This window comes from Hyperolius riggenbachi, chromosome 8 (assembly GCF_040937935.1).
Source record: "Hyperolius riggenbachi isolate aHypRig1 chromosome 8, aHypRig1.pri, whole genome shotgun sequence".
Taxonomy (NCBI): Eukaryota; Metazoa; Chordata; class Amphibia; order Anura; family Hyperoliidae; genus Hyperolius; species Hyperolius riggenbachi.
In genome coordinates this window covers 26,900,616-26,913,028 of record NC_090653.1, presented here as the reverse complement: position 1 = coordinate 26,913,028, position 12,413 = coordinate 26,900,616, and the positions used below count along the sequence as shown (strand labels likewise).

The following is a 12,413-nucleotide window of genomic DNA, read 5'->3' as shown; positions in this document are numbered from 1 at the left end:
TGTTTTTTCCGAGTCAGCCTATAGTGAACAGACTGAAGACTTAACAAAGATGGCCAGCCAAGTGCAGGACTCCTGCATAAGGAGTCAATCCAGCGGTAAAGACAAGCATCTCAAGGAAGTGTCGCTGCTGCGTGAGAGATTAAGAAAGAGGCCTTCCCTGACCGGGAATCGAACCCAGGCCGCGGCGGTGAGAGCGCCGAATCCTAGCCACTAGACCACCAGGGAGAGATGAAAGAACATCCACATGAACGCTGAGGAGAAAAGTGACAGGATGAAAGCTGGCTGCTAATTTGTGCTGCGTGTTTTTTTCCAGAAAGTTGGAATCTCCCTTGAGAGCTTTGCATGTCTTCCAAATAGTCCAACTTCCTCCTTGGTCTTATGCCTGGTACACACCATGCAATTTCCCATTTGTGAAAGCACAGAGCTCTCTGATGAAGGTCTGGCAGGAAGGAGCAGTGGGAAGAGGAAGAGGGTAATAATGGGAAAGAGTGACATGAGTGACAGCAAAGCAATTCATCACGGCATGGATCGTTCGGGTGCCGCCGCGTGCTGTTCTCTGTGGAGTTGACTTATTTTACCGTCAGAAGGCTTGGGAGCCTTCATCTCTCCCTGGTGGTCTAGTGGCTAGGATTTGGTGCTCTCACCGCCGCGGCCCGGGTTCGATTCCCGGTCAGGGAAGGCCTCCTTCTTTTTTCTTGATCTCTCACGCAGCAGCGGCACTTCCTTGAGTCGCTTGTCTTAACCGCTGGATTGACTCCTTATGCAGGCTCCATTGCCTGCAACAGTAAGATGGTAAGAGCAGTAAAGCCTGGTACACACCATGCAATTTCCCATCAGATAGATGGGTCGAATAGATCATTTCTGGCAGGTCCGATCTGATTCCCGATCGTTTTTCTGATCGATTTGCATACAAGTGACCGGAATATCGATCAGAAAAACGATCGGAAATCCGATCGGATCTGTCAGAAATTATCTATTGACTCATCTATCTGATGGGAAATTGCATGGTGTGTAACAGGCATAAGACCAAAGAGGAAGGTGGACCATTTGGAAGACATGCAAGACTGCAAAGCTTTCAAGGGAGATTCCAACTTTCTGGAAAAAACATGCAGCACACATTATCAGCCAGGTTTCACCCCGTCATTTTTCTCCTCAGCGTTCATGTGTATGAAAAAGAAAATGTAAAAACCCCTTTAACTCAGATCCAGATCATGGAATCATCCCTAGGAGGCAGTGTGCGACTGCCAAGAGGCATGCAGGGAGACCTCCATCAGCAGAAGCTGCACACAGTCTCCCTTTCCAAACAGCTATGCGACAGAAGAAAGCGGTTTGGTTCTTTTTGTTTTTTCCGAGTCAGCCTATAGTGAACAGACTGAAGACTTAACAAAGATGGCCAGCCAAGTGCAGGACTCCTGCATAAGGAGTCAATCCAGCGGTAAAGACAAGCATCTCAAGGAAGTGTCGCTGCTGCGTGAGAGATTAAGAAAGAGGCCTTCCCTGACCAGGAATCGAACCCGGGCCACGGCGGTGAGAGCGCCGAATCCTAGCCACTAGACCACCAGGGAGAGATGAAAGAACATCCACATGAACGCTGAGGAGAAAAGTGACAGGATGAAAGCTGGCTGCTAATTTGTGCTGCGTGTTTTTTTCCAGAAAGTTGGAATCTCCCTTGAGAGCTTTGCATGTCTTCCAAATAGTCCAACTTCCTCCTTGGTCTTATGCCTGGTACACACCATGCAATTTCCCATTCGTGAAAGCACAGAGCTCTCTGATGAAGGTCTGGCAGGAAGGAGCAGTGGGAAGAGGAAGAGGGTAATAATGGGAAAGAGTGACATGAGTGACGGCAAAGCAATTCATCACGGCATGGATCGTTCGGGTGCCGCCGCGTGCTGTTCTCTGTGGAGTTGACTTATTTTACCGTCAGAAGGCTTGGGAGCCTTCATCTCTCCCTGGTGGTCTAGTGGCTAGGATTCGGTGCTCTCACCGCTGCGGCCCGGGTTCGATTCCCGGTCAGGGAAGGCCTCCTTCTTTTTTCTTGATCTCTCACGCAGCAGCGGCACTTCCTTGAGTCGCTTGTCTTAACCGCTGGATTGACTCCTTATGCAGGCTCCATTGCCTGCAACAGTAAGATGGTAAGAGCAGTAAAGCCTGGTACACACCATGCAATTTCCCATCAGATAGATGGGTCGAATAGATCATTTCTGGCAGGTCCGATCTGATTCCCGATCGTTTTTCTGATCGATTTGCATACAAGTGACCGGAATATCGATCAGAAAAACGATCGGAAATCCGATCGGATCTGTCAGAAATTATCTATTGACTAATCTATCTGATGGGAAATTGCATGGTGTGTAACAGGCATAAGACCAAAGAGGAAGGTGGACCATTTGGAAGACATGCAAGACTGCAAAGCTTTCAAGGGAGATTCCAACTTTCTGGAAAAAACATGCAGCACACATTATCAGCCAGGTTTCACCCCGTCATTTTTCTCCTCAGCGTTCATGTGTATGAAAAAGAAAATGTAAAAACCCCTTTAACTCAGATCCAGATCATGGAATCATCCCTAGGAGGCAGTGTGCGACTGCCAAGAGGCATGCAGGGAGACCTCCATCAGCAGAAGCTGCACACAGTCTCCCTTTTCAAACAGCTATGCGACAGAAGAAAGCGGTTTGGTTCTTTTTGTTTTTTCCGAGTCAGCCTATAGTGAACAGACTGAAGACTTAACAAAGATGGCCAGCCAAGTGCAGGACTCCTGCATAAGGAGTCAATCCAGCGGTAAAGACAAGCATCTCAAGGAAGTGTCGCTGCTGCGTGAGAGATTAAGAAAGAGGCCTTCCCTGACCGGGAATCGAACCCGGGCCGCGGCAGTGAGAGCACCGAATCCTAGCCACTAGACCACCAGGGAGAGATGAAAGAACATCCACATGAACGCTGAGGAGAAAAGTGACAGGATGAAAGCTGGCTGCTAATTTGTGCTGCGTGTTTTTTTCCAGAAAGTTGGAATCTCCCTTGAGAGCTTTGCATGTCTTCCAAATAGTCCAACTTCCTCCTTGGTCTTATGCCTGGTACACACCATGCAATTTCCCATTCGTGAAAGCACAGAGCTCTCTGATGAAGGTCTGGCAGGAAGGAGCAGTGGGAAGAGGAAGAGGGTAATAATGGGAAAGAGTGACATGAGTGACAGCAAAGCAATTCATCACGGCATGGATCGTTCGGGTGCCACCGCGTGCTGTTCTCTGTGGAGTTGACTTATTTTACCGTCAGAAGGCTTGGGAGCCTTCATCTCTCCCTGGTGGTCTAGTGGCTAGGATTCGGCGCTCTCACCGCCGCGGCCCGGGTTCGATTCCCGGTCAGGAAAGGCCTCCTTCTTTTTTCTTGATCTCTCACGCAGCAGCGGCACTTCCTTGAGTCGCTTGTCTTAACCGCTGGATTGACTCCTTATGCAGGCTCCATTGCCTGCAACAGTAAGATGGTAAGAGCAGTAAAGCCTGGTACACACCATGCAATTTCCCATCAGATAGATGGGTCGAATAGATCATTTCTGGCAGGTCCGATCTGATTCCCGATCGTTTTTCTGATCGATTTGCAAACAAGTGACCGGAATATCGATCAGAAAAACGATCGGAAATCCGATCGGATCTGTCAGAAATTATCTATTGACTCATCTATCTGATGGGAAATTGCATGGTGTGTAACAGGCATAAGACCAAAGAGGAAGGTGGACCATTTGGAAGACATGCAAGACTGCAAAGCTTTCAAGGGAGATTCCAACTTTCTGGAAAAAACATGCAGCACACATTATCAGCCAGGTTTCACCCCGTCATTTTTCTCCTCAGCGTTCATGTGTATGAAAAAGAAAATGTAAAAACCCCTTTAACTCAGATCCAGATCATGGAATCATCCCTAGGAGGCAGTGTGCGACTGCCAAGAGGCATGCAGGGAGACCTCCATCAGCAGAAGCTGCACACAGTCTCCCTTTCCAAACAGCTATGCGACAGAAGAAAGCGGTTTGGTTCTTTTTGTTTTTTCCGAGTCAGCCTATAGTGAACAGACTGAAGACTTAACAAAGATGGCCAGCCAAGTGCAGGACTCCTGCATAAGGAGTCAATCCAGCGGTAAAGACAAGCATCTCAAGGAAGTGTCGCTGCTGCGTGAGAGATTAAGAAAGAGGCCTTCCCTGACCGGGAATCGAACCCGGGCCGCGGCGGTGAGAGCGCCAAATCCTAGCACCTAGACCACCAGGGCGAGATGAAAGAACATCCACATGAACGCTGAGGAGAAAAGTGACAGGATGAAAGCTGGCTGCTAATTTGTGCTGCGTGTTTTTTTCCAGAAAGTTGGAATCTCCCTTGAGAGCTTTGCATGTCTTCCAAATAGTCCAACTTCCTCCTTGGTCTTATGCCTGGTACACACCATGCAATTTCCCATTCGTGAAAGCACAGAGCTCTCTGATGAAGGTCTGGCAGGAAGGAGCAGTGGGAAGAGGAAGAGGGTAATAATGGGAAAGAGTGACATGAGTGACGGCAAAGCAATTCATCACGGCATGGATCGTTCGGGTGCCGCCGCGTGCTGTTCTCTGTGGAGTTGACTTATTTTACCGTCAGAAGGCTTGGGAGCCTTCATCTCTCCCTGGTGGTCTAGTGGCTAGGATTCGGCGCTCTCACCGCCGCGGCCCAGGTTCGATTCCCGGTCAGGGAAGGCCTCCTTCTTTTTTCTTGATCTCTCACGCAGCAGCGGCACTTCCTTGAGTCGCTTGTCTTAACCGCTGGATTGACTCCTTATGCAGGCTCCATTGCCTGCAACAGTAAGATGGTAAGAGCAGTAAAGCCTGGTACACACCATGCAATTTCCCATCAGATAGATGGGTCGAATAGATCATTTCTGGCAGGTCCGATCTGATTCCCGATCGTTTTTCTGATCGATTTGCATACAAGTGACCGGAATATCGATCAGAAAAACGATCGGAAATCCGATCGGATCTGTCAGAAATTATCTATTGACTCATCTATCTGATGGGAAATTGCATGGTGTGTAACAGGCATAAGACCAAAGAGGAAGGTGGACCATTTGGAAGACATGCAAGACTGCAAAGCTTTCAAGGGAGATTCCAACTTTCTGGAAAAAACATGCAGCACACATTATCAGCCAGGTTTCACCCTGTCATTTTTCTCCTCAGCGTTCATGTGTATGAAAAAGAAAATGTAAAAACCCCTTTAACTCAGATCCAGATCATGAAATCATCCCTAGGAGGCAGTGTGCGACTGCCAAGAGGCATGCAGGGAGACCTCCATCAGCAGAAGCTGCACACAGTCTCCCTTTCCAAACAGCTATGCGACAGAAGAAAGCGGTTTGGTTCTTTTTGTTTTTTCCGAGTCAGCCTATAGTGAACAGACTGAAGACTTAACAAAGATGGCCAGCCAAGTGCAGGACTCCTGCATAAGGAGTCAATCAAGCGGTAAAGACAAGCATCTCAAGGAAGTGTCGCTGCTGCGTGAGAGATTAAGAAAGAGGCCTTCCCTGACCGGGAATCGAACCCGGGCCGCGGCGGTTAGAGCGCCGAATCCTAGCCACTAGACCACCACGGAGAGATGAAAGAACATCCACATGAACGCTGAGGAGAAAAGTGACAGGATGAAAGCTGGCTGCTAATTTGTGCTGCGTGTTTTTTTCCAGAAAGTTGGAATCTCCCTTGAGAGCTTTGCATGTCTTCCAAATAGTCCAACTTCCTCCTTGGTCTTATGCCTGGTACACACCATGCAATTTCCCATTCGTGAAAGCACAGAGCTCTCTGATGAAGGTCTGGCAGGAAGGAGCAGTGGGAAGAGGAAGAGGGTAATAATGGGAAAGAGTGACATGAGTGACGGCAAAGCAATTCATCACGGCATGGATCGTTCGGGTGCCGCCGCGTGCTGTTCTCTGTGGAGTTGACTTATTTTACCGTCAGAAGGCTTGGGAGCCTTCATCTCTCCCTGGTGGTCTAGTGGCTAGGATTCGGCGCTCTCACCGCCGCGGCCCGGGTTCGATTCCCGGTCAGGGAAGGCCTCCTTCTTTTTTCTTGATCTCTCACGCAGCAGCGGCACTTCCTTGAGTCGCTTGTCTTAACCGCTGGATTGACTCCTTATGCAGGCTCCATTGCCTGCAACAGTAAGATGGTAAGAGCAGTAAAGCCTGGTACACACCATGCAATTTCCCATCAGATAGATGGGTCGAATAGATCATTTCTGGCAGGTCCGATCTGATTCCCGATCGTTTTTCTGATCGATTTGCATACAAGTGACCGGAATATCGATCAGAAAAACGATCGGAAATCCGATCGGATCTGTCAGAAATTATCTATTGACTCATCTATCTGATGGGAAATTGCATGGTGTGTAACAGGCATAAGACCAAAGAGGAAGGTGGACCATTTGGAAGACATGCAAGACTGCAAAGCTTTCAAGGGAGATTCCAACTTTCTGGAAAAAACATGCAGCACACATTATCAGCCAGGTTTCACCCCGTCATTTTTCTCCTCAGCGTTCATGTGTATGAAAAAGAAAATGTAAAAACCCCTTTAACTCAGATCCAGATCATGGAATCATCCCTAGGAGGCAGTGTGCGACTGCCAAGAGGCATGCAGGGAGACCTCCATCAGCAGAAGCTGCACACAGTCTCCCTTTCCAAACAGCTATGCGACAGAAGAAAGCGGTTTGGTTCTTTTTGTTTTTTCCGAGTCAGCCTATAGTGAACAGACTGAAGACTTAACAAAGATGGCCAGCCAAGTGCAGGACTCCTGCATAAGGAGTCAATCCAGCGGTAAAGACAAGCATCTCAAGGAAGTGTCGCTGCTGCGTGAGAGATTAAGAAAGAGGCCTTCCCTGACCGGGAATCGAACCCAGGCCGCGGCGGTGAGAGCGCCGAATCCTAGCCACTAGACCACCAGGGAGAGATGAAAGAACATCCACATGAACGCTGAGGAGAAAAGTGACAGGATGAAAGCTGGCTGCTAATTTGTGCTGCGTGTTTTTTTCCAGAAAGTTGGAATCTCCCTTGAGAGCTTTGCATGTCTTCCAAATAGTCCAACTTCCTCCTTGGTCTTATGCCTGGTACACACCATGCAATTTCCCATTCGTGAAAGCACAGAGCTCTCTGATGAAGGTCTGGCAGGAAGGAGCAGTGGGAAGAGGAAGAGGGTAATAATGGGAAAGAGTGACATGAGTGACGGCAAAGCAATTCATCACGGCATGGATCGTTCGGGTGCCGCCGCGTGCTGTTCTCTGTGGAGTTGACTTATTTTACCGTCAGAAGGCTTGGGAGCCTTCATCTCTCCCTGGTGGTCTAGTGGCTAGAATTCGGCGCTCTCACCGCCGCGGCCCGGGTTCGATTCCCGGTCAGGGAAGGCCTCCTTCTTTTTTCTTGATCTCTCATGCAGCAGCGGCACTTCCTTGAGTCGCTTGTCTTAACCGCTGGATTGACTCCTTATGCAGGCTCCATTGCCTGCAACAGTAAGATGGTAAGAGCAGTAAAGCCTGGTACACACCATGCAATTTCCCATCAGATAGATGGGTCGAATAGATCATTTCTGGCAGGTCCGATCTGATTCCCGATCGTTTTTCTGATCGATTTGCATACAAGTGACCGGAATATCGATCAGAAAAACGATCGGAAATCCGATCGGATCTGTCAGAAATTATCTATTGACTCATCTATCTGATGGGAAATTGCATGGTGTGTAACAGGCATAAGACCAAAGAGGAAGGTGGACCATTTGGAAGACATGCAAGACTGCAAAGCTTTCAAGGGAGATTCCAACTTTCTGGAAAAAACATGCAGCACACATTATCAGCCAGGTTTCACCCTGTCATTTTTCTCCTCAGCGTTCATGTGTATGAAAAAGAAAATGTAAAAACCCCTTTAACTCAGATCCAGATCATGGAATCATCCCTAGGAGGCAGTGTGCGACTGCCAAGAGGCATGCAGGGAGACCTCCATCAGCAGAAGCTGCACACAGTCTCCCTTTCCAAAAAGCAATGCGACAGAAGAAAGCGGTTTGGTTCTTTTTGTTTTTTCCGAGTCAGCCTATAGTGAACAGACTGAAGACTTAACAAAGATGGCCAGCCAAGTGCAGGACTCCTGCATAAGGAGTCAATCCAGCGGTAAAGACAAGCATCTCAAGGAAGTGTCGCTGCTGCGTGAGAGATTAAGAAAGAGGCCTTCCCTGACCGGGAATCGAACCCGGGCCGCGGCGGTTAGAGCGCCGAATCCTAGCCACTAGACCACCACGGAGAGATGAAAGAACATTCACATGAACGCTGAGGAGAAAAGTGACAGGATGAAAGCTGGCTGCTAATTTGTGCTGCGTGTTTTTTTCCAGAAAGTTGGAATCTCCCTTGAGAGCTTTGCATGTCTTCCAAATAGTCCAACTTCCTCCTTGGTCTTATGCCTGGTACACACCATGCAATTTCCCATTCGTGAAAGCACAGAGCTCTCTGATGAAGGTCTGGCAGGAAGGAGCAGTGGGAAGAGGAAGAGGGTAATAATGGGAAAGAGTGACATGAGTGACGGCAAAGCAATTCATCACGGCATGGATCGTTCGGGTGCCGCCGCGTGCTGTTCTCTGTGGAGTTGACTTATTTTACCGTCAGAAGGCTTGGGAGCCTTCATCTCTCCCTGGTGGTCTAGTGGCTAGGATTCGGCGCTCTCACCGCCGCGGCCCGGGTTCGATTCCCGGTCAGGGAAGGCCTCCTTCTTTTTTCTTGATCTCTCACGCAGCAGTGGCACTTCCTTGAGTCGCTTGTCTTAACCGCTGGATTGACTCCTTATGCAGGCTCCATTGCCTGCAACAGTAAGATGGTAAGAGCAGTAAAGCCTGGTACACACCATGCAATTTCCCATCAGATAGATGGGTCGAATAGATCATTTCTGGCAGGTCCGATCTGATTCCCGATCGTTTTTCTGATCGATTTGCATACAAGTGACCGGAATATCGATCAGAAAAACGATCGGAAATCCGATCGGATCTGTCAGAAATTATCTATTGACTCATCTATCTGATGGGAAATTGCATGGTGTGTAACAGGCATAAGACCAAAGAGGAAGGTGGACCATTTGGAAGACATGCAAGACTGCAAAGCTTTCAAGGGAGATTCCAACTTTCTGGAAAAAACATGCAGCACACATTATCAGCCAGGTTTCACCCCGTCATTTTTCTCCTCAGCGTTCATGTGTATGAAAAAGAAAATGTAAAAACCCCTTTAACTCAGATCCAGATCATGGAATCATCCCTAGGAGGCAGTGTGCGACTGCCAAGAGGCATGCAGGGAGACCTCCATCAGCAGAAGCTGCACACAGTCTCCCTTTCCAAACAGCTATGCGACAGATGAAAGCGGTTTGGTTCTTTTTGTTTTTTCCGAGTCAGCCTATAGTGAACAGACTGAAGACTTAACAAAGATGGCCAGCCAAGTGCAGGACTCCTGCATAAGGAGTCAATCCAGCGGTAAAGACAAGCATCTCAAGGAAGTGTCGCTGCTGCGTGAGAGATTAAGAAAGAGGCCTTCCCTGACCGGGAATCGAACCCGGGCCACGGCGGTGAGAGCGCCGAATCCTAGCCACTAGACCACCAGGGAGAGATGAAAGAACATCCACATGAACGCTGAGGAGAAAAGTGACAGGATGAAAGCTGGCTGCTAATTTGTTCTGCGTGTTTTTTTCCAGAAAGTTGGAATCTCCCTTGAGAGCTTTGCATGTCTTCCAAATAGTCCAACTTCCTCCTTGGTCTTATGCCTGGTACACACCATGCAATTTCCCATTCGTGAAAGCACAGAGCTCTCTGATGAAGGTCTGGCAGGAAGGAGCAGTGGGAAGAGGAAGAGGGTAATAATGGGAAAGAGTGACATGAGTGACGGCAAAGCAATTCATCACGGCATGGATCGTTCGGGTGCCGCCGCGTGCTGTTCTCTGTGGAGTTGACTTATTTTACCGTCAGAAGGCTTGGGAGCCTTCATCTGACCGGGAATCGAACCCAGGCCGCGGCGGTGAGAGCGCCGAATCCTAGCCACTAGACCACCAGGGAGAGATGAAAGAACATCCACATGAACGCTGAGGAGAAAAGTGACAGGATGAAAGCTGGCTGCTAATTTGTGCTGCGTGTTTTTTTCCAGAAAGTTGGAATCTCCCTTGAGAGCTTTGCATGTCTTCCAAATAGTCCAACTTCCTCCTTGGTCTTATGCCTGGTACACACCATGCAATTTCCCATTCGTGAAAGCACAGAGCTCTCTGATGAAGGTCTGGCAGGAAGGAGCAGTGGGAAGAGGAAGAGGGTAATAATGGGAAAGAGTGACATGAGTGACGGCAAAGCAATTCATCACGGCATGGATCGTTCGGGTGCCGCCGCGTGCTGTTCTCTGTAGAGTTGACTTATTTTACCGTCAGAAGGCTTGGGAGCCTTCATCTCTCCCTGGTGGTCTAGTGGCTAGGATTCGGCGCTCTCACCGCCGCGGCCCGGGTTCGATTCCCGGTCAGGGAAGGCCTCCTTCTTTTTTCTTGATCTCTCACGCAGCAGCGGCACTTCCTTGAGTCGCTTGTCTTAACCGCTGGATTGACTCCTTATGCAGGCTCCTTTGCCTGCAACAGTAAGATGGTAAGAGCAGTAAAGCCTGGTACACACCATGCAATTTCCCATCAGATAGATGGGTCGAATAGATCATTTCTGGCAGGTCCGATCTGATTCCCGATCGTTTTTCTGATCGATTTGCATACAAGTGACCGGAATATCGATCAGAAAAACGATCGGAAATCCGATCGGATCTGTCAGAAATTATCTATTGACTCATCTATCTGATGGGAAATTGCATGGTGTGTAACAGGCATAAGACCAAAGAGGAAGGTGGACCATTTGGAAGACATGCAAGACTGCAAAGCTTTCAAGGGAGATTCCAACTTTCTGGAAAAAACATGCAGCACACATTATCAGCCAGGTTTCACCCCGTCATTTTTCTCCTCAGCGTTCATGTGTATGAAAAAGAAAATGTAAAAACCCCTTTAACTCAGATCCAGATCATGGAATCATCCCTAGGAGGCAGTGTGCGACTGCCAAGAGGCATGCAGGGAGACCTCCATCAGCAGAAGCTGCACACAGTCTCCCTTTCCAAACAGCTATGCGACAGAAGAAAGCGGTTTGGTTCTTTTTGTTTTTTCCGAGTCAGCTTATAGTGAACAGACTGAAGACTTAACAAAGATGGCCAGCCAAGTGCAGGACTCCTGCATAAGGAGTCATTCCAGCGGTAAAGACAAGCATCTCAAGGAAGTGTCGCTGCTGCGTGAGAGATCAAGAAAGAGGCCTTCCCTGACTGGGAATCAAACCCGGGCCGCGGCGGTGAGAGCGCCGAATCCTAGCCACTAGACCACCAGGTAGAGATGAAAGAACATCCACATGAACGATGAGGAGAAAAGTGACAGGATGAAAGCTGGCTGCTAATTTGTGCTGCGTGTTTTTTTCCAGAAAGTTGGAATCTCCCTTGAGAGCTTTGCATGTCTTCCAAATAGTCCAACTTCCTCCTTGGTCTTATGCCTGGTACACACCATTAGAGTTGGGCCGAACCTCCGATTTTAGGTTCGCGAACCGGGTTCGCGAACTTTCGCGGAAGGTTCGGTTCGCGTTAAAGTTCGCGAACCGCAATAGACTTCAATGGGGATGCGAACTTTGAAAAAAAAAAATTATGCTGGCCACAAAAGTGATGGAAAAGATGTTTCAAGGGGTCTAACACCTGGAGGGGGGCATGGCGGAGTGGGATAGATGCCAAAAGTCCCCGGGAAAAATCTGGATTTGACGCAAAGCAGCGTTTTAAGGGCAGAAATCACATTGAATGCTAAATGACAGGCCTAAAGTGCTTTAAAACATCTTGCATGTGTATACATCAATCAGGTAGTGTAATTAAGGTACTGCTTCACACTGACACACCAAACTGTTCACTGAACAGAACAGGTATGCAGTGGCGGGTTCACTGAACAGGTATGCAGTGGCAGGATCAATGAACAGGTATGCAGTGGCAGGATCACTGAACAGGTACGCAGTGGCAGGATCACTGAACAGGTATGCAGTGGCAGGATCAATGAACAGGTATGCACTGGCAGGATCACTGAACAGGTATGCAGTGGCAGGATCAATGAACAGGTATGCAGTGGCAGGATCAATGAACAGGTATGCACTGGCAGGATCACTGAACAGGTATGCAGTGGCAGGATCAATGAACAGGTATGCAGTGGCAGGATCACTGAACAGGTATGCAGTGGCAGGATCACAGTACAGGTATGCAGTGGGCTGAGGGCTCACTGAACAGAACAGGTATGCAGCCAGGAAGAAGTTAAGCCTAACTAATCGTTCCCTATGAGAGACTGCAGCAGCTCGCCCTACTCTCACTAATGCAGGCACACGA

At 48.7% G+C, this 12,413-nt stretch overlaps 13 non-coding genes across 13 annotated transcripts; 8 read left to right on the top strand and 5 right to left on the bottom strand.

Annotated features, from left to right (window-relative positions):
• Positions 1-153: 153 nt before the first annotated feature.
• TRNAE-CUC (transfer RNA glutamic acid (anticodon CUC)) lies at positions 154-225 on the bottom strand. The gene has a single exon. It is a non-coding gene; the product is annotated as a tRNA-Glu (tRNA).
• A 381-nt stretch (positions 226-606) lies between these two features.
• TRNAE-CUC (transfer RNA glutamic acid (anticodon CUC)) lies at positions 607-678 on the top strand. The gene has a single exon. It is a non-coding gene; the product is annotated as a tRNA-Glu (tRNA).
• An 815-nt stretch (positions 679-1,493) lies between these two features.
• Positions 1,494-1,565, bottom strand: TRNAE-CUC (transfer RNA glutamic acid (anticodon CUC)). Its single transcript has one exon. It is a non-coding gene; the product is annotated as a tRNA-Glu (tRNA).
• Positions 1,566-1,946: 381 nt separating this feature from the next.
• On the top strand, positions 1,947-2,018 carry TRNAE-CUC (transfer RNA glutamic acid (anticodon CUC)). Its single transcript has one exon. It is a non-coding gene; the product is annotated as a tRNA-Glu (tRNA).
• An 815-nt stretch (positions 2,019-2,833) lies between these two features.
• TRNAE-CUC (transfer RNA glutamic acid (anticodon CUC)) lies at positions 2,834-2,905 on the bottom strand. Its single transcript has one exon. It is a non-coding gene; the product is annotated as a tRNA-Glu (tRNA).
• Positions 2,906-3,286: 381 nt separating this feature from the next.
• TRNAE-CUC (transfer RNA glutamic acid (anticodon CUC)) lies at positions 3,287-3,358 on the top strand. Its single transcript has one exon. It is a non-coding gene; the product is annotated as a tRNA-Glu (tRNA).
• Positions 3,359-4,626: 1,268 nt separating this feature from the next.
• Positions 4,627-4,698, top strand: TRNAE-CUC (transfer RNA glutamic acid (anticodon CUC)). Its single transcript has one exon. It is a non-coding gene; the product is annotated as a tRNA-Glu (tRNA).
• Positions 4,699-5,966: 1,268 nt separating this feature from the next.
• On the top strand, positions 5,967-6,038 carry TRNAE-CUC (transfer RNA glutamic acid (anticodon CUC)). The gene has a single exon. It is a non-coding gene; the product is annotated as a tRNA-Glu (tRNA).
• An 815-nt stretch (positions 6,039-6,853) lies between these two features.
• Positions 6,854-6,925, bottom strand: TRNAE-CUC (transfer RNA glutamic acid (anticodon CUC)). The gene has a single exon. It is a non-coding gene; the product is annotated as a tRNA-Glu (tRNA).
• A 381-nt stretch (positions 6,926-7,306) lies between these two features.
• Positions 7,307-7,378, top strand: TRNAE-CUC (transfer RNA glutamic acid (anticodon CUC)). The gene has a single exon. It is a non-coding gene; the product is annotated as a tRNA-Glu (tRNA).
• Positions 7,379-8,646: 1,268 nt separating this feature from the next.
• On the top strand, positions 8,647-8,718 carry TRNAE-CUC (transfer RNA glutamic acid (anticodon CUC)). The gene has a single exon. It is a non-coding gene; the product is annotated as a tRNA-Glu (tRNA).
• Positions 8,719-9,533: 815 nt separating this feature from the next.
• TRNAE-CUC (transfer RNA glutamic acid (anticodon CUC)) lies at positions 9,534-9,605 on the bottom strand. Its single transcript has one exon. It is a non-coding gene; the product is annotated as a tRNA-Glu (tRNA).
• Positions 9,606-10,432: 827 nt separating this feature from the next.
• TRNAE-CUC (transfer RNA glutamic acid (anticodon CUC)) lies at positions 10,433-10,504 on the top strand. Its single transcript has one exon. It is a non-coding gene; the product is annotated as a tRNA-Glu (tRNA).
• The last annotated feature ends 1,909 nt before the right edge of the window (positions 10,505-12,413 follow it).